This window comes from Petaurus breviceps, unplaced genomic scaffold (genome assembly GCF_028583685.1).
Source record: "Petaurus breviceps papuanus isolate PSGF00001 unplaced genomic scaffold, PetGlider_PUasm1.0 91133, whole genome shotgun sequence".
NCBI classification, from domain to species: Eukaryota; Metazoa; Chordata; class Mammalia; order Diprotodontia; family Petauridae; genus Petaurus; species Petaurus breviceps.
Genome location: NW_027187419.1, coordinates 43,697,495 through 43,721,406, shown reverse-complemented (window position 1 = coordinate 43,721,406; position 23,912 = coordinate 43,697,495). Strand labels below are relative to the sequence as shown.

At 38.4% G+C, this 23,912-nt stretch overlaps 1 protein-coding gene across 1 annotated transcript in view; it reads left to right on the top strand.

Moving 5' to 3' along the window:
- Positions 1-1,709: 1,709 nt before the first annotated feature.
- ARHGAP32 (Rho GTPase activating protein 32) overlaps positions 1,710-23,912 on the top strand; it is a 423,257-nt gene continuing 401,054 nt past the window's right edge. Inside the window, exon 1 of the mRNA XM_069079883.1 lies at positions 1,710-1,728. The gene's annotated coding sequence lies outside the window, so the exon portion shown is untranslated. The remainder of the gene's footprint in view (positions 1,729-23,912) is intronic.

The window sequence follows — 23,912 nt, the reverse complement described above, 5'->3', positions numbered from 1 at the left end:
ACTGATGTGCTGTCTCCTTGACACCTAGTATTGTTAACATGTAATGGGCAAGCCTATGTTTTATATTTATATCGCTGTTATTATTTGCATGAAATGCTCAATTAATAATCTAAGATGTAGAACACACTGGTAAGATGAAAAATTGGTAATGTTCTTTAGCAATTCCCAAACCACTGCAGTATGCAGTAATTTTGGCATTAGTTAGCCTGAAGGTTAAAGAAAATATGAGGGCTAAGCCTAATATGATTGTTTTGTTATAATAATTTGTGTAACTTGTTAAAATACATAAATAAAAGAAAAATGAAAGGAGTAATCTTGGATGAAACATTCTTTTAATTTTCCTATATCACCTTGTAAAGATGATATTTCTCTAAGGTCAAAGTTTTGCAGAGATCCTACGTTAAGGGCTGTTAAAAGGGGGAAGGGGTAGGGGAAGAGACAGGGATATTCCACCAAAGTTGGGAGGAAGGGGAAATAGTTGTTCTCCTCCACTCCCCCTTCTTTTTATCCAACTTACAGTCTTCTGAGCTTTTTAGCCTATTTCTCCTCCCTGGATACCCCTTCTCTTTACTTCACATATTGGCCAGTTTCAATCATCTGATCCTTACTGGGCACGAAGCCAATTGTAGGGACTTCTAGGGCCCCACTATGTGTAATAAGGAAGACGGGCTGATACCTAACACCCTAATATTATACAAGATGGAAAGACTGGAGTCGTCTCAACTTGCAGCACTGTCAATTTTGTGTGTGTGTGTGTGTGTGTGTTTTGTTTCTCATAAAGTGACAAAGTGTCCTAACAAGCAGAACAACGGTGATGAGGAGGGCATCTCTGCACAGGAGCTAAACCACTGTCCACTTCCCTTAGGATCGCTTTTCCTGCTGTTGCTGCAACAGCAGCTGCATTTTTGTTTCCCCCAGAAGTCACAAGGCCCTGCACAGCCCTCTCCCCCAAACCTGAGCGTGGGCCTCGACGCCTCCACTTCCATGAGACCCCCGCCCCCCGCCCCCCCACTCCCGTCTGCGGCGCGCCCCGGCCTCAGCTCGTCTGGCGCGCGCTCTCCCAGTTCCACGTGCGTTCCCGGGACAACAGCAGGCGAGGCCTCCGTGCGCGCGCCCGCTCTCGCCCTCCCTCCAGCACGCGTGCTCGCACTGGAGGCCGCGGCCGCGCGCTCTGCTTTTCCCAGTTGCCGGAGTCTCGGGTGTGGGAGGAGGAGGGAAAAGGAGGAGGAGGAGGAGGAGGAAGAAGAGGCATCAGGCGGGCCCGGGTGGGGGGGTGCGCCAGTGGGCGGGAGCGATCCAGAAGAGCTCCGCAGGGGGCTGAGAGGGGTGAGGGGCGAACCCCCTCTACCGAAATCCGCTCCCCGCCCCCTCCGAGAGCCGGCCCCTGCGCGGGGCATTTGGCCCAGGGAGGGTCGCGGGCGCTGCGGGGCGGGCCTGGGTCTGACGCCCCCCCGATTCGGGGGTGGGGAGGGCGACATGGGGCGCCGGGCCGAGCCCCCGCGGCTCCCCGCGGCCGCCGGGCGCTAGGCTGGGAGAGCGGTGCCGCAACCGGGCCACCCGGGGATCCCCTCGGTGACGGTGACGAGAACTGCCGCGGAGGAGGGCGGCTGAGGCGGCCGACTAGGAGCGGGAGCCCCGGCGCCCCCCGAGGGCCGGAGACACGGAGCGGCGGCGGCGGCGGCGAGGGCGCAGGGGCGGCCCGGCGCAGCGGCGGGGCCGGGGGTCGGGGTAAGCACCGGGGCGAGGGCGAAGGGGGGGTGGGGGGTGTGGGAGGTGGGGGGGGGGGGGGGGGGGGGGGGGGGGGGTGTGCTTGCGTGTGTGTGTGTGCGTGCATGCATGTGCATGCGTGTATGCGTGTGCAGAGGGAGGGAGCATCGACCTCCCGCCCTCCAGGCGCAATCGAGTTTTAAAATCAATTTTACAACCAAGGTGGTCCGCTCCCTGCCTGCCTTTTAAATCATGGGGGCTGGGGACGTGGTAGTGGATAGGTGCTTGGAATGACCTTCCTCTGCTTTCACTCCCCCTCCCCAAAAAAACCCGAAAAACCCAAACCCATAAAACTACCAACCGACAGCCACCCTGGTGCCTCTGGACAGTTGCAAAGCCAGCTGAATGACCCCCTCCTTTCATTTGGGGTTTTCAGTTCAGGATAGAGTCTCTACTACGCCGTATAGCGATTCTCCAGGAGTCGAGGAAGTGGGGGTCCCCCCCTTCCTTCATCCCCCCACCCCGGGAGACCGGAAGCTCCCGGGAGAGGCTCTCCCGGTGGTTTGCCTCTGCTGCCCACGGGAGAGATTGCAGGTTTGTCTCCTCCTTCCCGGTGCTATGCCTGTGCATGTGGGAGCCAGTTTGAGGAAGATGACAGTGTTCTCAGGGACTCCTGCGGTGGAGCTCGTCCTCCTTTCTTTCTCTCATAGAGGGAAGTGGTTGTCATATTATTATCCCGGCTCTATTGGCGACTCCTTATTTCAACGTGAATTTCCATCCACCTCCATCTCCCTTTCTCACTCAGTTCTGTTTTATAGTTTAGTAAGCTGCTACCTCATGTGTTGACCGAATATCTATTTAAAACATTTTGTAAACAGAAACAAATGGTAATAGGTTAAGTAGATTAAAAAAAAAATTAAACATGGTTTCACACCCGAAGTCAGAGTTTGGATCTTTCCTAACTTTAACAGCCTTGGTAGTTGAAGCTTAATGACAGTGGAGGTGGAAGATTCAACGGGATTTCTAGGATGCAATTTAATTATTACCTTTTAAGGGATAAATATAATTTCCTTTTCGATCTGCACACCGAATTAGTGTTATTTTAAATTGCCTGAGGCCCTCTTATGATTCTTCATAGGGAGATAACTGGTAGCTGTAGTTATACCCTGGGTCACTTATGGCTTTCCTTCCCGAAGTCTATTTTGGACTAATTTCAGACCTTTTTAAGTCAGAGAGCTTTCCTTTTGTAGGCTTACCCTTTTGTGTGGATGCCTTTGTGAGCAACATGTGTTCATATTTCCAATGGACGGTTTTTTTTTAAAAAAAAAAGCTTATATATGGTGATGAAGTTAGATTCCATGGAATTCACTAGTTCTGATTTAGTGTTTAATTTGTTGTCGTAATTGAAAAAGGACAGACTTTTAAGGAGTAGCAGCTATAATTATTTATACATTCTCCCCCCCCCCCCCAGATTTTTATTGGGTAAATCAAGTCTGTCCAACCTGAGGTCTTGACATTTGGTGCTTGTTCTTAAGGATAAACTAAATAGTTTATAGATTTAATTGTTGCCAAAGCCTGATTCCAAAGTGTTTTGAAGGCTCATTATGTTGAATCCTTTCAATGATCTTGGTTGTAAATTATCTGACATTATAGTGCTGTGGACTTGTATTTCAGTGATCCTCTGGAGCCTGATCTTTTGCATGAAATTGGATATATGGAGATGCTGTATTAGAACAAGTAGATACCAATGAGGCAAGAGCTGTACTCAAGTCATTTATCTTCTGCTTACCCTCATCTCTATTGGAATCCATGAAATAAAGCAGCACTTTGGACAGAGGCTTGCCAGTATAGTGGCTGGGGGTGGAAACCCAGTTTATAGTAATAAAGGAGAGTATAAACTGGAATTAGTTAGAGGGTTGATTAAGGTAGAACTGTTAAGGAGATCAGAGAGGAAATAGTTAATTGTAAGACTCTTCAGTTATATAACTTTTTGTTGGGGGGGAAGATAGGGCTTAACACTTTTTGCAAAGTAGTTCAGCTGTCAGACTTTTTAATGTTCATTGGGATCCTTGAAGTTTTGCCCCCTTTCTCTCACTTTTCTTTGCTGGTACCTTGTAGGTAAATGTTGTAATTTTTTCCCGGCAAAGTACTCCTAAATATTTCATGCAACTATATATACATACATATATATACCCCTACAGAAACACATATACATACCATATTAGCACATACATGCACACACACATATGTAGTTTTTTCTGTTGTGCCAGGTATTACAGTATCGGTTGGGATGTTACATGTTTAGGCACATTTCACATACATGGAAGAGTTAGGGCTGCTCTTACAGTAATATGGCATCAGAAGAAAAAGGAAGTAAGGATTCAATAGTAAAAGACTAAATTAAAACTGCTATTTGGGTGGTCAGTTATAGAACTTAACCCTAAAGTAGGTATACTTTACATACATAATATATGGATGCTATATGATAGATATTCAAGTGTAAACATAGTATCAATTTTAGATTTTGTACAACTGATCTATGTCAGCATAGTATTAAATTGATTAAATTGCTAAGGGTAGTTATCTAATGTCTTCAAATTAGTCAAGTTTTATTAAACTAGATGCAGAAAGCTAAAGACTTCAAGAGCATAATACATATAGTTTTTCCATCTTTAAAATTCCATGATCAATTCATATTTTTTTTTGAAAATTACATAAGGTTTCTGTTGTTTGAGTCAGTTTTCAGTTATTTTGGGGCTGATACTAAGAATATGATTATCCAGACTTTTTGTCTTTTTCCATAATTCTGCTGGCCTTTGGTGCATTTCCCTGCTTGACCTCACTTCCATGAGAGGTGAACCCAGAGGAGATGAAACTCAAATTAAATCATCTTTATAAAGCTCTAAACAGAATCTTTGTGGCCATAGAAAGGGTTGGAAATACCTTATGGGTGGGTCCATATTAGACCTGTTGTTCATTTCTGCCTTGTCTGTAGAGCCGAAGTTTTTACTTACATTTATAAGGATAGGTGACTGCTGAAAACCATTTTAAATCAGTCCAGATTGTTCGAATCTCTTACAGTTTTACTCAGCACCAGTGTATTCTATCTAATATAGACTCTGATCTAAATAATGTTTTCTTAATATAGACAAGAGCCTAACATAATGTTTGTTAGAGAACTGTAAGACTCAGGTTCAGTTTCTGCTTCTGACACATGCTAGCTATGTGACCTTGGGCAAGTCATTTAATTTCTTAGGGCTCTATGCAAGTCTTAAGACTTAAGTTGCAGAGAAAGTGGCTACTTGAATTGATAGTGGGAGTCTCTCCACTTAGGAATTCCCTGAAATCACAGGTCTAGTTCCTATATCTTTCCTTTATCGTAATCCTAATGTTCTAGCCTCTGAAAGATTATTATGGTAGTTTTGAATAAATTTCCTCTTTGTTTTATTTTAGTTTTGCTAATTGGCTAATCATAGCTGATCAGGAACTGGATTTTTCTACTTTTTATGGAGCTATTCCTTTGCTTGTAAACTGATTTTTTATGTATCTGTCCTATTTTGGACCTTCCTTAAGGGAAAAAAAAAGTGTCTTGTTTTAATGGGGCTAGGGTTATATCATAACTTTCTTATCTTTAAATATATTGCATTTTGTTGAAGCCTTCTGTGTTATTTGTGTCAGAATCTAAAGTATCCTTTCTAGGTGTGAAAAAATAAGAACACAACCCATTTTGTCCAAAAAATAGACATGACTAATATCTAGAGGTCTTGATTAAGGTTCTTTTAATGTTAGCTTTTAATATTTAAGTTTTCTTTCATTTAATAACATTGCCTAAACAAAAAATGAACAAACAAAAAAACCACCTTTTCTATAAATTATCTATATTAAGGGCAAACTTGCTTTCCTAGAGCTGGGAAAAAGGTCTAGTCACCATGGGATTTGAAGGCTTAGGGAGTGAAAGTGAGTAGAGTTTTTCTGCTTTAGCTGATGTTGCAAAGGATGAAGTGGAAGGATATGTGACATTGTGGCCCCTGGTAAGTCTTTCTCCTGGTCACTTTAATGTTGTTGTTGGGTATGGGGGCAGAATGCTCTTATTACACCTGGAAAATTGTACTATTCTAGTTGCTATACCTCAAGAAAGATGGTTCAGAGAAGGGCAAGTGAAATGATAAATTATCACATTTAAAGAAGACCTGAAAATTAAGCATCCTGAGTTGTGGTGGTCTTACTGGAAGAGAAACTGCATTCTGTTGCTTTTGACATTGTGTACCAAAGGTCAGCCTTTTTACTCACATGCTGACAAGCATGGGACAAGTAATAGGAGACAGAAAAAAAAAAAAAACTCAGAAGGAAAACAGCGAGAAGAGAGCCACAGACAGAGTGTTGACAGGGTACAAACAGATATTAATGGCAGAGAAAAGAGCTATCATGAAGAGACAGATGATGAAGTGGATCTTTGATCTGGAGATGAGTGGCAAATAGACACTTAAACCTCAGCATCTCTGAAGGGCAGCATTGTACCACACTAAAGGCACATTATTGAAGGAGAAGCTTTGTATTTGGGCGAGGAAGGGCTAAGAGAATGCTTTCCTGAAAGCTAATAATTAGCTATAGGTAAGTCAGTCTGTGCCTAGGCAAGGCAACTGTAACACTTATCCTGTGGGACATAGGATTAGTGTCTGGAAGTGTGTGATTCATTCCGTGGACCAAGATGTGGCTAATTATCACAGAATAAATTTCTTAATAAGCTTGATCTATTATGCAGGTTTTAAAGAATAACATAATATAATATGAGGGAGCTAGGGGCAGGGGGAAGTAAATAGAGCACTGGACCTGGAGTCCCCAGTGTAAATTGACCTCTTATCAAATACAGCCTGTCAACAGGTAATCACAACTTTATGAAACTTATGTGAAAACTAGGTTTATTAGAAGAGAAATGAACATGCATGGAAGAAAACAAACAGTTCACAATCCATACAGAAGTTTGCATTTTTGTAACAGCAGGACAAAGGAAGGAGGAGATGTCAGGAAGGGGTGTGGCATGGAAGGGGAAAGGTGCAGTAAAAGTGAGAAAAGGACAAAACCCCTCCTGGAGGGGAGGAGCAGGGTGATGGCAAAAGTCAATTCTTTTCCCTTGGGAACTACTAGACTATGAAGTTAGGATGGCCTGCTTATTCAGAATATCTGGCACTTGTCTTATTTCCAAAGGACACACTGGGAGTCCAGCTTGGGATGCAAACAGCACATTACGTTAATTCAGGTGGGGGGCTTTGTCCTCGACACATTCAGGGCCTATTTTATGGTCTGGGTCTAGTGTTTCTGGGAAATATGACAATTCAAAAAGAAGTTCAGGGGACCCCTTAACAAGGTCACTTACTATCTGGTGTCAACCTTTTTGCCTCAGTTTCTTTATCTGTAAAATAGGTATAATAATAGCATCTACCTCCCAGGGTAGTTGTGAGGATCAAATGATATAATATTTGTAAAAAGCTTTGCAAACCTTAAAGAACTATAAATGTTAGCTTTTAACAGCTTTAATATTAAAATAATGTTAAAAGTATAATATTTAATGTTTCTTATGGCATGGTATCATCTTCTTTTGCTTACCCTTCTCCCTTCAAATTTTTACCTAGCTCTAATAATTTTTTTTTTATCACTTTGAGAAAATGGTGCAAGTAAGATAAAAGACTGGAGGAAAGCTCAGGAGAAGGTTTGTTTTGTTAGTGATTCAGAAATTATAGATTATGTTTTGAATGGTGGAGGCAGTTCAGAGTATTCTAAGAGTCTGGAGATAGATGATTTTCTGGAGACCAAGAAAGCTAATTGAGAAAAGGTTATTTCAGACTTTCACTAATTTTATAAAAAAAAACAGATTTGTGATACTGCCCAGGAGATCATGCCTTCACATTCTTTGACATTTATGAGAAAGAGGCACATGATGAAAATGGAAGTGGAAAAGAACTTTTTCCAGTAATACAAGTTGTCAGGTAACTGCTGAGTCCATTGTTCTTTTAGGCATTCTATTCATATTATTTGTAGCTACATCTGTAGCTACATTAGGTAAAGACTTACCTTTAGGGTTGGAAAGCACAACAGGGGGTCTGATTATATATTGCTTTTGTGGTTTCCAGCGACAATCCTAGGAGTCTTTGCCTTTCTGGAGAACGTGATAGACCAAAAGGACTTATTTTTCTACATATTTTTACATAGTGATTTAATTGAAATGCTAATGAAGTGGCTCAGTAATGGTGTGGAGGTACAGAAGGAATACAGATCACATTTGGTTTGCCCACATTTTCAGTTGCCTTTTGTGTCTCCCCTTGCAAAGAGACTGTAAATGAATTAGACAAAATTCTTGAAAGCACTTCTTTAATGGAGTATCCTAGAGACACTTCATTTTAGATCTTTTTTATCAGTGATTTAGACAAAGGCTTATATATATATTTATTAAATATTCAGGTAATACAGAGATAGGAAGGATAGCAAAAACATTGGACAACATCCAAAAAGTTCTTTTTGCTTTTTTTTGGGGGGGGGAGGGCAGGGAAATTAGGGTTGAGTGACTTGCCCAAGGTAACACGGCTAGTAAGTGTTAAGGGTCTGAAGCCGGATTTGAACTCAGGTCCTCCTGACTCCAGGGGCTGGAGCTCTATTCAACTGTACCACCTAGTCACTCCCCAAAAAAGTTCTTAATGGGTTAGAGTATTGAGCCAAATCTAATATTACTGAATTTAATAGGGATAAAAGTCTTTAGGTTTAGAAAATCAACTTCAGTAGCTTGAGAAAGATTAAATTAGCAGTGTCTTAGCAAGCAACTGAAAAAAGCTGAAAAAAATCTGGAGGTTTTAGTGAGCTCTAAGCTCAATGTGAATCTGTAGTGTGGTATGGCAGTTAAAAAAATGAGTGCCAACTTCCTTTGCTTATGACTTCATCTATGTAAAGAACTTCTGGCTAGAAATGTTACCTCCCAATGCAGATCAGTACCTTCTCTGTAATTTATAGGCTTAGAGTCCTCTACCTTTGTATCTCTACCAAGTAGCAGAGTGGATCGAACACTGGGACTGGAGTCAGGAGAACCTGAGTTCAAATTAGGCCTCAGGCACTTACTTGTTGTGTGACCCTGAGCAAATCACTTAGCTTCAGTCTGTCTCAGTTTCTTCAACTGTAAAACGAGTATAATAATAAAGCACTTACTTCAGAGCTGTTGTGAGGATCAAATGAGGTCATATTTGTAAAGTACTTAGCACAGTGCCTGGAATATAGTAGGTACTTAACAATGCTTTTGTTGTTCTTGTTCAGTCAATTTAGTCCTGTCTGAACCTTCATGACCCAATTTGGGGTTTTCTTGGGGGGCCAAGATAGTGGTGTGGTTTGCCATTTCCTTCTCTGGCTCATTTTATAGATAAGGAAATGGAGGCAAACAGGGTTAAGTGACTTGTCCAGGGTCTCACAGCTAGTAAGTGTCTGAGACCAGATTTGAACTCAGGAAAATGAGTCTTTTTGATTTCAGGCCTGGCACTCTCTTTATTGTACCACCAAGCTTCCCTAAAACCGTAATTTCTGTTGTTGATATTCAATTGGGTGCAACTCTTTGTGACCCTGTGGCCTTTTCTTGGTGGCAAAGATACTGGAGTGGTTTTACTATTTCCTTCTCATTGAGTCCCCATTTTATAGATGAGAAACTGAGGCAAATATGGGTTAAATGACTTGCCCAGAGTCACACAACTATTAAGTTTCTGAAATCAGATTTGAACTCAGATCTTCTTGACTCCAGGCCAGTGCTCTATGCACTGTGCCATAAATGTTTATTTCCTTCCATTCTCTTCCCCTTATTCCTTGTCCTATTTCTGCTCATGTCTTCCCAAAGACTGATAAATGCTGCTGGAGAAAGTCATAACCCATCAACTGGGTCCTCCAAAAATTTGTTGTGAAATCTTACTTGGGTGCTCACTTCTAAATGGCAGTCCTTTTCTTTCTTGATTGGCATTAGTCAGTAGTCCCTATAGGGACTGTTTAGAATTTTGTTCTTTCTTTTCCCCTGTGCTTCAAAACTCATATCATATTCTAGTCTCTAATAAAGAGATGATCTTTCCTTTGCTAATGCCAGACATGTTTATTGTGTCTTTTCTTCTCTTCTTTTTTCTGAAATTTTGACTCCTGGATCGTTCTTTTTCCCTCTCATCTTCTATCTCTCCTTGTACTCTCATTTCTTCTCTGATGACCACCATCCTTTACAATTTTTAAAAATTTATTTTAAAATTCTGAACTTTATCACCAATAAAAGGTTTTCAGTACCCACAGCAGAACACAAAAAGAGGATTCTGTATGGCAGTATGGATCTCCATTTCATACTACTTACTTTTTAAAAGTATTTAATACATTCTACATGTTACTTTCAAATTGTCCTGCTTTTTTGTACTTCCTTCTGAACTTATGTTCTGTGGTGAATTGTTAAAATATGTTACAAAAAAGTGACCCTCTTTTTTCATCATTGTTGCTGTTCCTGTCAATTAAAAAAAAGAAAAAGGAAAAAATAAACTTTGTAACAGAAGCATAGTGAAGCAAAAGCATGTCTAAAAAATGCCTATCTTGGGATTGGCTAGGTGGCGCAGTGAGAGCATCGGCACTGGAGTCAGGATGTACCTGAGTTCAAATATGGCCTCAGACACTTGACACAAAAACTAGCCATGTGACCTTGGGCCAGTCACTTAATCCCAGTTTCCCCCCCCCCAAAAAAAAGCAAAAAAAAAATGCCAAAATCTTTCTGTATCTTGTGTTCATCTCCTCTCTGTTAGAAGGTGGGTAACATGCTTATATCAGAGTTTGATATCTTTGTATAAATCATTATCCTTATTGTCCAAGATTCTCAGAAATAATTTTTCATCACTTCTTATAGCATAATATTCCTTTGCATTCATGTTGTACAAATTGTACAGTTGTACAATTCCACAGTTGTAAAAGAGGCAATCTAAGTTACCCCTTTAAATTTTCTTTTTCTTTTTTTTCCCTTCTTATTCAGGATCAGAAAGTTTGTTTTGTTTATAACTATTCTGTTCCCTCCTTAGTATTTTTCTCTTAATTCTGCCCTATCCTCACTTGTTTTCCTGTGGAGTTTGAAGTGTTTCTACAAATGAAGACACTGGTAACTTAGGATTCTTTCCATAATTTATGGAAATGTATATTTTCTCTGTCTATTAAATTAGATCAACCCTTTTTTTTTAACCTTCAAACTTCTTGTTAAACCTGTCCAGAGCCATCTTGGTTCCAGTTTTGACTCAGCTGAACTATATGTTTCTGATCCATTCCTTCCTCTCCCACAAAACCATGGCTACCTTTAACTTTATTTCCTTCCTTATTTTAATCCTGTTTATCTTGTTTAAATTGAGCCTATTTCATTTACGGAGTATGGAATTTAATACATTGTTGGTGCTAAGAAAATATTAGGTAATATTTTCATTTGAGAAGAATCTTATGTTATTGTCAAGAATCATTCTGGAAAGTTTTGGGTATGTGGAGGAAACTTTTCCTTAGCTTTTCTTCTGTTGGCATTTACAATCTTTGGTTCATTTACTTGTTTTTGCACACTCACAAAGTATCTCAGTTGGGATTCTAATCCAAGATTTCTTTCTTCTGGTTCTGTTAAAATCATATAGTTTTCCATGTGTTATTTTTGCACAGGATCAGGAAACATTTAGAGCATAATTTTTATATCATCATCTTGGTTTGATTTTCTCACTAGTTTGGAAGATTTTTTGAAGTTTAATTGAATTTTATTTTCTTGAAACAGACCTGTACAACTTGGCCATAGGTAAGGGCCAAAATTAAAATAGGCTAAAACTCCTTTGGGCTGAAGATAGATTTTTAGTGGCTCACTTTTCAAGTAAAGGTATAATTAATGATTAAACTATTTTGCAAATAAACCATATCAAAAAAGGGGAAGTTTCAATTAATATCAGTTATTATACTTACTATTTAAGATTTTTATTTTTCATGAAATTGCTTCTCTCAGACTAGAGACAGACTGATGGTTGGTTGCACTGGTCATGGGACAAACATGAGAGGAGTAGTAACTTACCCACCAAGTTACATCATCGGCGCAGTAGTGACTAGTGGAAGGCAGGTTAAGTTGGGCATGGACAAAGCACTCATTACATCTCTCCTTTCTTTAACATCCTCTACCTTTTTTTCAGGTCTCCCAAAATACAAAACCATTGTACCGTATGTTGTGCAGACCTGCCTTAAAACCTACTTTTTAGAGATTTTTAGGTGAATTTTCCATGTTAGTTCTTAGACTACATTGCCACATAGAGACTTCATAGTGTAAAAAAGTCTTTCCTAACATTTTAGAAGAGTGTTATTATGTAACACATTCAGATAAGTAGATCCAGATTTTTTTTGTTGTTGTTTTTTAGAGGGCAATTGGGTTTAAGTGAATTGCCCAAGGTCACATGGCTAGTTTTTGTGTTAAGTGACTGAGGCTGCATTTGAACTCAGGTCCTCCTGACTCCCAGGCCGATGCTCTTTTCACTGCGCCACCTAGCTGCCCCACAGATCGAGATTTGTAAAAAAAAAGAAAAAAAAGGTCTTTTTAATAGATTACTTGACACCTAAGGTGTTTAAATAGACTTATTTAATTATTTTTAGTAAGTCTCTAGGATATGGAATAAAGAGTATTTCTATTATATATTACTGTAATAAGTTGCTTATCTGTTATAGAGTCAGGATATAAAATGAAATAGACCTAATTGCTTTAGGCCAATACATTTACATAAAAGTATCTTTCTTTCATAGAACAAATTATGATTTAAAATGTTATTTAAAAAGTTTTCTTTAAAATATTTTATTTACATAAATACATAAAATAACATTTTAGAACTGTATTATTTACATGCATCCAGTGTTGTTTCAAGAAAAATATTTTTAGGTCTGTGTTTTCACATACTGAAAAACTTACAAAAAGAGTTTTTGTTCTTTTCCCCCTTTTCACCTTCAGGAAATAAATATAAAATCCTGTTGGGTATGTTCAAAGCCCTTCATACTTCCCCCCCCCCCCACCTGACAACTTTCCAGGCTTCTTATACCTTACATTACCATGTTCTCTTTGATATAGTGACACTGGCCTCTTTGCTATTACCTTGAAGTAGACATCTCTCAACTCTGGACATTTTTTCTGGTTGTCCCCCATGCCTGGAGTGCTCTTCTTCATCTCTGCCTTCTGGCATCCCTGCCATCCTTTAAATCCCAGTCCAAATCCTAACTTCTAGTCTCTTTTCTGATCTCTCTATTTTAATGCCTTCCTTCCTTCTTCCTTCTGATAAAGATTTCCTATTTATCCTGGTTATAGCTTGGTTTGTACGTAGTTGTTTGTATGTTGTCTCCCTCATTAGGTTGATGGCTCCTCAAGGCAGGGTCTGTCACTGTGTTTCTTTGTATCCCTAGTGCATAGCACAGTGCCTGGCACATAATAAGTTTAATAAATGCTTATTAACTGAGTGATCTACATGGCTTAACATGAAAAAACCAAAATCTTTTGCCATAATAGTGTTAAATGAAGACAGTGTTTTGTTTAGGAATCATGAAATGTGAGATGCTAAGAATGTTTTTTTGGGGGGGCATTTATATAATAAAAGCACAGGTGATTCAGTAAACAAATTATTTTATTTGAAAAAAGAAATTTAATCATTTATGGTTGAATGAAGTACTATGGTCCTTCAGCTGAGTAATGCTCAAGCAAGCTTCAGATGTAAAGTTCAATCAGTGTAGTTGTTGCAGCCCATTTCATTGAAGAAATAAGAACAAAAGTTTGTTTGTAACTACCATGGAATTGAATACAAAGACTCCAGTGACCTTTGAACTTTGTGGCTGTGAATCTGAACTGAGGAATTGTTTAAAAATGGGAAAAGCTGCCAGTAGACTAAGGATCTGCTTTCTGCCTGCTTTCTCCAGAACTGTTGAATGACCCCACTGGAAAAAAAAAAAGAGTCCTCCTTCCCTAAGAAAACAAAAAACAACCCAGCCTCTAATTGGAAAAAATTCTTTCTGACTTCAGAAGAAATTATTGTCTTTACACTAAAGTCTAATTAGATATTCATATCCCAAACTGCTACTCATTACAAATATTGCTTTTGTAGTTAGAAATGTAACAAAAATTACTATCCTTTTGTGAATTTACAAGACTGGTAGAGATGCTTGTGGCTCCTTCCCCTGCAATTTTTGCTGTGTTCTTTGCCAAAGCTATATTTAAGCTCTGTGTATTGAAAAGTCCTTCTGTTTCTGGGTCACACTAATTCCCTGGCTTTTTTGCTACTAGAGTATGTCAGGCAGTAATCAAGGAATGAAATCTGTTTCCATAAGAAAGTTATTTTTTTGTGGGAAAATAAGAATAATAGTATTCTTATTCATTTTGAACAGTGTGGCTATTGCCATTAATATTATAACATACCTCAATGAAAAAAAATTAATAAAAACACTTTGCAAATAGAGAACTTCAATCTTAGAGTAGCTAACAGACATGTATTTTGTACAAGCTGGTAGTGAAATTGACCCTGAAAAGCCATGGAATTGGTGATGCTATATATTTAGGACTCCAAATTTCTAGAAAAATCAATTCTGGATGATTCTATTTTGCATCTTATTGACTATACTGCTCATTAGTCAAAACAATTTGTGTACAAAGATGTTGCATCCAATCCCACACTAAACAGAGCTTTTTGCTCTAATGATTATATATTTGTGCTAATCTATCCACATATACTTTTGTTTGGTTTTGCTCATGACTAGTGCAGAGTACTTGAGGTAGAAAATAGTGGATAGCATAATTTCAGTGAATGGTGAATGTTTTGGGAGTGAGAAAGAGTAGTCCAGGTATTCTTCAATTTTTGTAAAGTCAGGAAATGAAAACTTCTTTTAGAAAATTTCATCCCTTTTTTAAAATATTTTTTTCTAAGATTGGTTGTTATTCAGATGGAAATGTAAAAGGAAAACAATTAGGATATTGATCTGTAGCTGCTAGGTGGAGGAATGGTGGTTTTGGCCTTCTAATTTTATAGTGCTTTAGCATTTACATTTTATCCCTGTGGTAAATAATATGAAAAATGTTTTGGAAGTTCATAACTGCCAGAAATGAGCCACATAAAATCCTTTCTGGTGCCATAAGCCACACTGTATTAAGTATTAAATTTCTGCTGAAAAAAAAAAAAGACCACATAAAAATTAGAAGTAAGATCAAGTGGGTGCTTGCGTATCTTGCTGTAAATGTCCATTATGATGTGGTTTGAGTAAATTTGGAATTTTTGAATTGCAGTTTAGCAAGGAATGTTTTTAATTTCAAGTCCTTTAACCTGAAACCCAGGATAACTTCATTTATTTACCACTAAGCAACCGATTCTATTTTTCAGTTTTGAGTGGTCCTTAGTAGATCTTTCCAGTTGTGTTATGCATTGTGACCATGTTCACTGCCACTGCCTAGAGGGTAGAAGAAGGCAAGGAGGTCATAAGAGAGTTACATTGTAACCCTGTCCTGTCAACTTTTAAGTCTTGTCCTTGTTTCTCCCTCATTCCCATCCTCCCCCAGTCCTCTCCATTAACTCAAGTCGAAATCACCAGAGCCCTAACGAAGGGAGAGAACTAAATTATTATTATAGGGAGGAATTAAGGTTGCCTGCTATATGCAGGGATTTCACAGCTGACTAAATATCATTCTTGTACATTATGGGAAATCTTGGAAATTGTCAACTGGTTGTATTTAGACCAGAGATACAGAAATGGAGCTAGAAAATTTTCATCTCCTTGCCAGATCATCTGCTACTTAGGTGAAATATTGGTAATGGTCTACCTGATCATCAAAAGGCACAAGTAAGGGCCTCTGACCAATTATGTATTTTTCACACTTGTAGAGACAATAGAAATTTTTCTGGGGGGTTAAGCAGACTTTGTCAGTTTTAAAATATTACATATTTTTCACTAATTAATAATTTCAGTATCCAGTAAGCAAATATTTAGCTCTAATATGTGTGGTTAATTGTATTGGTACTTAATTTTCTCATTTTCAAATAATCAGCTGTTTATTTGCATTATCTGCCACAGTTTTAGGTACCATATTTATCTGGGGAATTAGTTTACTTTAAGAAGATGAAGTAGGAATAGTGAAACAAAAATAAGAATCCATCTGGAAGGATGAATCATTTGTGCATGACATTTAAAGGCAGCAGTCATTGTTAGTAACATTGTGATTTTTGTCATTATGTCTTTCTATTCTGTCATTTTGCTTTGCTTTTATGGGAAGAATTAATTATCTTTCTACCTAGGCCCACCCTGCTTTCAGATTTATTTTTGTTCAGGGTGCTACCACCTTCTAACCATTTTTGTGTTGTTGGAGGCATGTTTGACTTCTCTCTGTCCCCTACCATAACTATCCAGTTAGTTGCCACGTATTGTTTTTATTTTTTTTTTGTTTAAGCAATTGGGGTTAAGTAACTTGCTCAAGGTTACACGGCCAGTTATTATTTCTGGGTGTGGTGCTGAGTATCTGAGCCTGGGATTTGATCTCCAGGTCATCCCGACACTGGAGCCGGTGCTCTCACTCGCTGAGCCACCTGGCCGCCCCTAAGCAATTGGGGTTAAGTAACTTGCTCAAGGTTACACGGCCAGGTGTTTCTGGGTGGGTGCTAAGTGTCTGAGCCCGGGATTCGATCTCCAGGTGTTCTCAACACTGGAGCCAGTGCTCTTACTCGCTGTGCTACCTGGCCGCCCCTGTTGCCACGTATTGTTGATTCTCTTCCCACAATCAATGTCTCTTGCATCCATCCCCTTCTTTCTGCTATTATATTCCTATGATATTCTTAAAGTACAAACCTGCCCATGTTACTTCCCTAATCTAAAATCTTTATTGGCTCCCTGTTCCCTTAAGGAGAAAATACAAATTCTTCTGTTTGACATTTAAAGCCTTTCACAGAGCATCTTTTCAGACATGCTACATGTTACTCTTCCCGTGTGTGTGTATATGTTGCACTTAAACTGATCCCATTCCTCACACACATCATTAAGTCTCCTGCCTCTTTGCTGTAAGCTGTACTCTCCTGTCATGCTTTCCGTTCTCATCTTTGCATCTTAGAATCTCAAACTTACTTCAGAGGTCTGCTCAAGATCTGCCTTCTCATGAAGGCTTTCCTGATTTCTCCTAGCTGCTAATGCTTTATGCTTTGCCCACCCCCTTTGCCCTCCATTATATTTACTTTTACATTGTGTTCATATTGCATATATTTGTATATAAATTGTATATATTTAAATTTTTTTGTTTCTCATTTTTCTCTTGATAAAATGGAAACTCCTTGACACTAGGGACTGTAGCCTCAGGGCCTACCTAGCACAGTGAGTGGTAGGTATTTAATAAGTGCTTTTTCATTGATTCTGAAATCAGATATTTAATATTTTCCTTTAGTATTAACCTAATGAATAGCTCCTAAGATTTTCTTTTTCAGTAACATCTTGGAGGACCCATAACATGTTTTATTGGATTCATTGCATTGGCAAAACAAAAGTATCTGTTGTATTCTTAGTCAGTAGTCAGTCATACTTTTCCCTACAATTAAGGAAGAAATTTTTCATACAATGCAGTAGTGACAGATTCTTATGTTTTGGGGATACATACATCTATATGTACACACAAACATATAAAGTCTTAATTTGTGTATATGTGTTTATTCATCTATATATGTGTGTATATATATGCATGTGTATATATATATGTATAGTTATTTAATTAATAGTATCCTGCCTTGTTGATTTTAGTATGTATTGGAATATATATTGGATTATTGGAATTATATGTTGGGATACCATCTTTCTGAGAGAATCAAAATTTTGGTTAACACAAAGGGCAATGGAGTCGGCAGCTGCATAAAAGCTATCAGTCAGGAAATATATGACTGGATGAACAGGGACATGAATTTTACAAGATAAGATATAGGACAGTTGTAGTCTCAAATTGATGGAATACTTACATCAGTAATATCACTGATCCACTAGAAAAAAATGCTAATAATATTTGTTAATGATATTGAATCACTATTGAACTGTGTTTACATCAGTGAATCTAGTTTTGTGTGCTTATGTAAAATGAGTTCCATAAAGGTAGCATTTTTACTTGGTGCCAGGAAACATTAGGTCTTGTGATTATAGTTCTGCGAAGTTGAAAGTGTGTGGCAATGCCAGACATAAGATGCCCCTAGCATATTTTCTTTTTGTCCCATATAGTCAATTTCTGCTTAAACATCACCATGCAGCTAGTTTTTTAGAACTGATTCAAGCTTCCTCAACTTTCCTGTCCCCCTTAGTTCACTATTTGGTGAAAGAGCAAGGCAGTTGTTCTCTGGGGAATTATGAGGAAGGTTGCAGGCTGGATTGAATTTTCTGTAAAAGGTAGATAAGTGTTCTCAAGACCTGATTGATTCAGGAAACTAGGACTTCAGCCATTAATACAGCTTCTTGAACCTGGGCCAAGAGAATTACCAGCTGGATGTTATTCTGCCCTGAGAATTAGTACATCCTTAGAGAGTTCGGTGGCACAGTGGAGTTGAGATGACCTGAGTTCAAATCCTGCCTTAAACACTAGCTGTGTCATCCTGGGCAAGTATCTTAGCCTCTGTTTGCCTCAGTTTCCTTATCTTTAAATGGGGATAAAAATAGCACCTATCTCCCAGGGTTATTTTGAAGATAAAATAAAAATACTGTTTGGAAAGTGCTTTGTAAACCTTAAATAATTATATAAATGCCAGCTATTATTATGTAAATGCTAGCTTCTGATAAGATGTACTTCTGTGTGGAGACAAAGTGCTATGTCTACCTAAATCAGTAGTATTTCCTTACTGAAAATTTTTTCTGTTACTGTAAAGCTCATTTTTAAAAAAACAAAATGTTAGATGTTCTATATGTGTGTATCTCATTTCATTCTAACCCCAAGCCTGAATCATTCCCCAGGGCAGCCTCAATCAACCTTGGCTCACAACTGGATTGTATCTGAGAAAAATTAAGTGACAACTGTCTTAGCTACTACAGGATTGGGTGTCTAACATACAAATAGCAGGATTAATGTGGCCTGCTTGACCCTTTGATGGGGTTCACTTTCGATTTTTAGTAAAAATAATTTTAATCTGATTAGCAAGTACTCATCTACTTGTAGTCCAATAAAATAGAATCACCTGGCCTTGTGAGAGTTATGTTCCCTTTCCACAATTCATTTTAAATGCCAGTGTTCTCATTGATTTCCAGTGACTAGCAGTAGTCATTCAACAAGCATTTTCTAGTCATGTATCATTTGTCAGACACCATGTTAAACTCTCATGGAGTTTGCATTCTGTTGGCAGAGATAGCACAAACTCATATTAATGTATTGAAGATAATGGAGGTGAAGGCTAACAAGCAATTGGGGGAAATCAAGAAACACTTTATATACAAGGTAACATTTATACTGAGAAGGAAAAGGCAAACCACTTCAGTATCTTTGCTGAGAAAACCCCAAATGGGGTCACAGAGTCAGTCAGATACGACTAGAACAACAACAATTGATTCTAAGAAACAGAGGGAAAGAAGTTCAGTATAGTGAAGTAGATCTAGGACTGGGAGATAAACCAGGTTGTAAAGGACTTTAAAACTAGTGGAGTTTGTACTGGATTTTAGAGTCAAAAAGGAGTTACTGCAATTTATGAAGAAAGGGATTGATATGTTTGACCTGTTCTTTTTTAAAAAATATATACATATTTTATTTTTTCCCAATCACATGTTAAAAGAACTTTTAAATGTTTAAAAAAAAAGTTTTGAGTTCAGGGGTGGCTAGGTAGTGCAGTGAATAGAATAGAGCACAGGCCCTGGAGTCAGGAGCACCGAAGTTCAAATCCAGCCTTAGTCACTTGACACAAAACTAGCTGTGTGGCTGTGGGAAAGTCACATGCCAATTTAATCCCAATTGCCTTACCTTCCCCCCCCCAAAAAAAAGAAAAAAAAAAAAAAAAAAAAAACAAACCACCCCCCCCCCAAAGAAAACAAAAAAAAAAAGTTTTGAGTTCCAAGTCCCTCCTTCTACTCTTCCCTGCTGAGACAGACAGTAAAAGCAATCAGATATAGGCTATGCATGTGCAGTCATGTAAGACATTTCCATATTAGTTATTTTGTATAAGAAGGCTTGAATAAAAGCAAAAGAATGAAAGTAAGTAAAAATTAGTATGCTTCAATCTGTATTCAAACAGTATCAGTTCTTTCTCTGGAGATAGATAGCATGCTTCATTATGAGTCCTTAGATTGTCTTGGATCATTGTATTGCTGGCAATAGCAAAATCCTTCATAATTCTTCATCATATAGTATTGCTTTTACTATATATAATGTTTTCCTGGTTCTGTTCATTTTCCTTTGTATCAATATGAACTGATCAGTAAGTATGATCAGTAAGTCTATCCAGGTTTTTCTGAAACCATCCTGTTTGTGTTTAACTTGTTAAACAAGTTAAACTTGTTAAAAAATATTAGGCCTATAACTGTGTGATTTTGCATGAATAAAGTTAATTAACTTTTTTTGGACTTTTATACTTTAGTATATAAAAGATTTATGACTTCATTAATGTGGATATTGTCTCCACCGACACATTACACTCATGCTCTTGGAGTAGGTGTTTGAGAATTCTCCTGGCTGAAAATTTACTATTCTGTAGCTAACTGGTTGATGATATTATCTGAAGGATTGTTCTCAGATGACAGATTCACTAGAACTGGGCTTGCACCCTTTGTAACTTCTTAGGATCTGTTCAAGATTTTTTCGTTTATTAGCATAAACTCTGAAAACTCGAGGTCACCTTTGTGTAATGATGAGTCATTAGAGTAAAACATCAGAATTTTTTGTATTGTTACTTTTAAAAATTCATGTTTTAAAATAACGGGATATGCTATTATCAATAAAAAATTAATGTGGCCCCCACCCAAGTGAATTTCTCTTAATGTGCTTTATGTTTATAGGAGTTTGGATGTCCTTGTGCTAAAAAAAAAAAGTGAAGAGACAGGCCTTGCTTGAAGAATTACTGTAAAATTTGGTTTTGGCACTTCATCATTTTCTACAAATCTTGCATTCTTATGATATTTTAAAACCTAGGAATTAAGTTTGAAATTGATTCCCGATAAAATTCTAGACTAGTTTATTAAAAGATTGATTTGTAAGCACTTTGGAATATAAGCCGTGATTAATAATGAGCCTTTGTGGGTTCATTAAGAATAAGTCATGCCAGACTAACTTAATTTGCTTTTTTGATAGTTATTAGATAAGTTGTTGAGAATGTTACTAGTTGGAAGTGATTCCCTGCTCCTCCCCTCCCTCCCCCCCCATTCCATACCTTTTTAAGGAAATTCTCAAATACCATCTCACTGAAGCCTTTTCTGTTTCCTTGCCCTTTCCCCTCTATTTGGAAACAATCCCTGTCCTTCAATTTCTCATATGGATTCTGACTTTTCCTTTGTATTTATGAGATTTTTTTTTTGGGGGGGCAGATGATTAATGTCTTGGAAGGTAGGAATTATGTTTTACCAATCAAGAAACAGATTTATTTAGCACCTCCTATGTGCCTGGTACTGTGCTAGGTTTGTATCTTCTCTCCTGGGTCAGTGCTCTTAGAACAGTATGTATTTAACAAACGTTTCTGTGTTTTTGTTACTTGTATATATTTTTCCCCTCTATTTTGAATTGTGAGTGCCCTTATGTCAGAATATATCTTATTTTATCTTTGTATATCTAGCACCATACCTTTCTTTGTTGTTGTCTAGTTGTTTTCAAGTTGTGTCTGACTCTTTGTAACCCCTTTTGGGGATTTTCTTGGGAAATGTACTGGAGTGGTATGCCATTGCCTTCTCCAGTTCATTTTATGGATCAAGAACTGAGGCAAGTAGGATTAAATGACTTTCCCAGATTTGAACTCAAGAAGATGAGTCTTCCTGACTCCAGGTTAGGAACTCTATCTACTGTGCCACCATAGTACATACTTACTAAATGGTTGTATTTAAAAAGAAAATTTTTTTTGCCTTTTTTTTTGAGGGGGGGGAAGGCAGGGCAATTGGGGTTAAGCGACTTGCCCAAGATCACACAGCTAGTAAGTGTTAAGTGTCTGAGGCTGGATTTGAACTCAGGTCCTCCTGACTCCAGGGTTTGTGCTTTATTCACTGTACCACCTAGCTGCCCCTGAATGATTGTTGTAATAAATAGAATTTCCCACTCTTCCTCTCCAGCTTGCCATCTTGTAAGCATGGTAGTGTTCCCAGGTAGGATCAGGTAAATTGTGGTGGATGGATTAATGGAAATCCATTACTGCTATTTGTAAAAAAAAAAAATGGTCAAGGTATGTGATCTACTGATCACACATCAACAAAGTGATACCTCTGTTGTTGTCAAAAGGATCTGTTCAGAGAGTGGAGCCAGGGTGTTGGAGTAGCAGAAAGAAATGAAGTTCAGTTCTGGTCACCAAAATTCCTCTAAAGAGGTCTAGAAAATACACCAGATAAAATTCTGATTGGTGAATTCAGCAAAAATCACTGAATCCTTTGTCTAGTCCAGGTTGGCATAGGGAGACAACAGAGAGGTCTCCTGATACTAGGGTCAGGATCTGGAGAGGAACATGCCAGCATGCAGAACACACCATCACCTAGGAAGAGGATTTCTCAGACCCATACTGGGACACTTTCAGACTCAAACTGGGGCACTGTGATGGGGCCAAGTAGCAGCTTTGTCACCCACCACCCAGTTTTTGGTCATAGATCCAGGTGGACTGAGAAGGGGACTTTCAAACACAGGGGTTATGTTCTTTGGTAGGGAGGACCTGGACATTTAATAGAGAAAGTAGGAAGTTCAGAAGCAAACAACAGTTTGACTCAGACTCCAGGAACAGAGCAAGATCTCAGTTCCAGAATCTAGCCCAGCTTGCAGAGGTATAACCAGGGCAGGATTCTCAGACCAAAAGGGATCTTGTTGTTCTTTTACTTTGAACCAGCAGAATCTCCTAGTTGACTAATTGAGGCTATTTTGCTTTGAATGAAACCCAGATTGGCACGTTGCATAGATCATACCAGAGGGGCAGCAATCAGACTTTGCCCTGGATCAAACCACTTTGGGAGCACTGAAAGTTTACAGATCCCCAGCTTGCCCCTGAGATCCTGGAATAACATAACATTCAGTAAATAATAAAGCAACAGCAAGACCAGCTCAGATTTTCCCTCCATAACTGTGGTAGAGCCTAGCCTTAATGTCAAGTCCCAAGTCAAAAAGTACACTGGAACAATGGGCTAACAGAAAAAGAACTCCACCATAATGAGCTGTTTTGGTGTCAGGGATGCTCAAAGACACAAATGCAGAAGGGAATAACTCCAGAACATCTATAAGCAGTGCCTCAGATTAAAACACAGCTTGGCCACAGTCTTAAACTAGAATTCCCTGAAGAGATGAGGCAGGAGTTAAAAAAAAATATTTCTGTGGATGAAATTAAAGTACTTGAGGAAAAAACAGGAAAAGAAAAGAAAAAAACAGGAAGAAAGAATTAGAGAATTAACAACATAGCACAAGAGGTACAAAACCTTGCCCAGGCAGCAAACTTCCTAAAAATGAGAATGGACCAAATATGTCAATAATTCCACGAGGCAACAAGAAATATTAAAGTCAAAAGGCTGAACAAAATAGAAGAAAATATATAGCAAAAAAACCTGACTTGTAAAACAGATCAAGGAGAAAAAATTGAAGAAATATTGGACTATCTTAATGTCCTTGCCAAAAAAGAGCCTAGACATACTATTTAAAGAAATCTTAAAAAAATTGCCCAGCTTTTTAGCATCAAAGGGTAAAATGGAAATAGAATCCACTTCAATTACTGAAAGAAGACCGCCTCCCAGAAATATCATAGTCAAAATTCAGAGCTTTCAAATTAAAGAAAAAATAAAGACAAGCAGCCAAGAAAGAATTTAAATGTTGAGGAGCCACAGTCAGGATAACATTTAGCAGCAACCATTTTGAAGGAGTGGAAAACTTGAGAGTATAACATTCCAGAAGTCAAGGGTCATGTAACAGTCAAGAATAATTTACCCACAAACACTGAGTAGAATGGTACAGGAGAAAATGGATCTTTACTGTAATAGAAGGCTTTCAAGCATTCCTGATGAAAAGATCAGAGCTATGTGGAAACTTTGAAGTG